This window comes from Salvelinus sp. IW2-2015, unplaced genomic scaffold (assembly GCF_002910315.2).
Source record: "Salvelinus sp. IW2-2015 unplaced genomic scaffold, ASM291031v2 Un_scaffold8763, whole genome shotgun sequence".
Classification (NCBI taxonomy): Eukaryota; Metazoa; Chordata; class Actinopteri; order Salmoniformes; family Salmonidae; genus Salvelinus; species Salvelinus sp. IW2-2015.
Genome location: NW_019950022.1, coordinates 7,191 through 9,284, shown reverse-complemented (window position 1 = coordinate 9,284; position 2,094 = coordinate 7,191). Strand labels below are relative to the sequence as shown.

Below are 2,094 nucleotides of genomic sequence, written 5' to 3'. Positions count from 1 at the left end.
GTGGGGTGTTGTGGTAAAGAACACCACACACAGCAGATACAATGATGTCAGAACCACAGCAATCTATACTAAATTAAGAACACCACACAGCAGATACTATTAGGTTACAGAACACCACACACGAAGCAGTGACTATAGACGGTTACAGAACACACCACAGCAGAACTAATAGAGTTACAAACACCACACAGCATATACTATAGATTACAGAACACCAACACCAGCAGATTACTATTAGTAGAGTTACAGGAACACCACACGCAGGATACTATAGAGTTACAGAAACACCACAGCAGATACTATCAGAGTTACAGAACACACACAGCAGTACTATAGGTAGTTACAGAAACACCACAGCAGGATACTATAGAGTTTACAGAACACCACACAGCAGATACGTATAGAGTTACAGAACACCACACACAGCAGATACTATAGAGTTACAGAACACCACAGCAGATACTATAGAGTTACAGAACACCACAGCAGATACTATAGAGTTACAGAACACCACACACAGCAGATACTATAGAGTTACAGAACACCACAGCAGATACTATAGAGTTACAGAACACCACAGCAGATACTANATGATATAGTGTGTGTTACCAGAGACGGAATTGTGTAAAACAACATGACCTGCACCAAAGTCAGTATATTAACCAAGGACTAGATAGTGTATTTTTACCTGGAGTTTTTCTCTTATTGTAGSCTACTACTTTCACCACTTTTAGTCTTGAAATCTTTGGTTGTTTACTACACTACTCMCTCTGTTTAGCASATGGCCTCTCATGAGAATCTTTAAAGAAATGGGTGGGGCTAAGGCWTAAGAGGGTGTGAATGTTGCTGAATAGGTGTAGACAAAGAACAGCTCTCCAGTAGGTGCACCAAAACATTCAAGGATMATTTTCTCAAAAGTGAGGTTACAAGTTTATCAACTTTTGAAGCAGAATTACTTTTCCATTGTTCCTCAACTTTTATGCAACGCAAAAAAACAAACATATTTTGCTACATAAGACCGAATCGGAATGGAGAATGAAATAGGTTACACACTGATATGTTAGATGTTGTACACAAATAGGATCAGAGGTGTGTGTGTATGTACTAACTGTTCCCAGGTAGCAGGGTGTGTGTGGTGTTCAGAGGGGTCAGGCTGATGGACGGGGGCTGCTGCACTGCCTGCAGGAGGGGGCAGAGATTTACAGAACACCACACAGCAGATACTATAGAGTTACAGAACACAGCAGATACTATAGAGTTACAGAACACCACACAGCAGATACTATAGAGTTACAGAACACCACACAGCAGATACTATAGAGTTACAGAACACCACACAGCAGATACTATAGAGTTACAGAACACAGCAGACACTATAGAGGGGGAGAAAAGGTGAAGATAATAGAATGACTTACTGCTGTAGGAGCTGGACACAGTCTCAGGACATGGAACAAACAAATAACAATCCTTCTGGTGAAACGCTGCCATGATCTTAAAGGCACTTTACAATGTTGACATGATTCATAACACATTGCCCTACGGTTTAGAGTCAGTTCAGAATGTTTAAAATCAGGTTAGAATGTTTAGAGTCAGTTCAGAATGTTTAAAATCAGGTTAGAATGTTTAGAGTCAGTTTAGAATGTTTAAAATCCGGTTAGAATGTTTTAGAGTCAGTTTAGAATGTTTAAAATCCGGTTAGAATGTTTAGTCAGTTTAGAATGTTTAAAATCAGTTTAGAATGTTTAGAGTCAGAGTCAGGTTAGAATGTTTAGAGTCAGTTCAGAATGTTTAGAGTCAGTTCAGAATGTTTAGAGTCAGTTCAGAATGTTTATAGTCAGTTCAGAATGTTTAGAGTCAGATCAGAATGTTTAGAGTGAGATCAGAATATTTAGAGTGAGATCAGAATGTTTAGAGTCAGATCAGAATGTTTAGAGTCAGATCAGAATGTTTAGAGAAGGATCGAATGTTTAGAGAAGGATCAGAATGTTTAGAGTCAGATCAGAATGTTTAGAGTGAGATCAGAATATTTAGAGTGAGATCAGAATGTTTAGAGAAGGATCAGAATGTTTAGAGTCAGATCAGAATGTTTAGAGA

The 2,094-nt window shown here is 38.6% G+C and overlaps 1 long non-coding RNA gene across 3 annotated transcripts in view; it reads right to left on the bottom strand.

Annotated features, from left to right (window-relative positions):
• Positions 1-743: 743 nt before the first annotated feature.
• LOC112079631 (uncharacterized) overlaps positions 744-2,094 on the bottom strand; it is a 6,525-nt gene continuing 5,174 nt past the window's right edge. The window contains exons 4-5 of one of the 3 annotated variants that reach the window (XR_011479312.1): positions 1,416-1,437; positions 744-1,179 (exon numbers count right to left, since the gene is read on the bottom strand). This is a non-coding gene — a long non-coding RNA (uncharacterized lncRNA). Of the gene's footprint in view, positions 1,180-1,414; positions 1,438-2,094 lie in introns of those variants that run through there. The other 2 variants (XR_011479313.1, XR_002895995.2) reach the window with 2 other exon arrangements.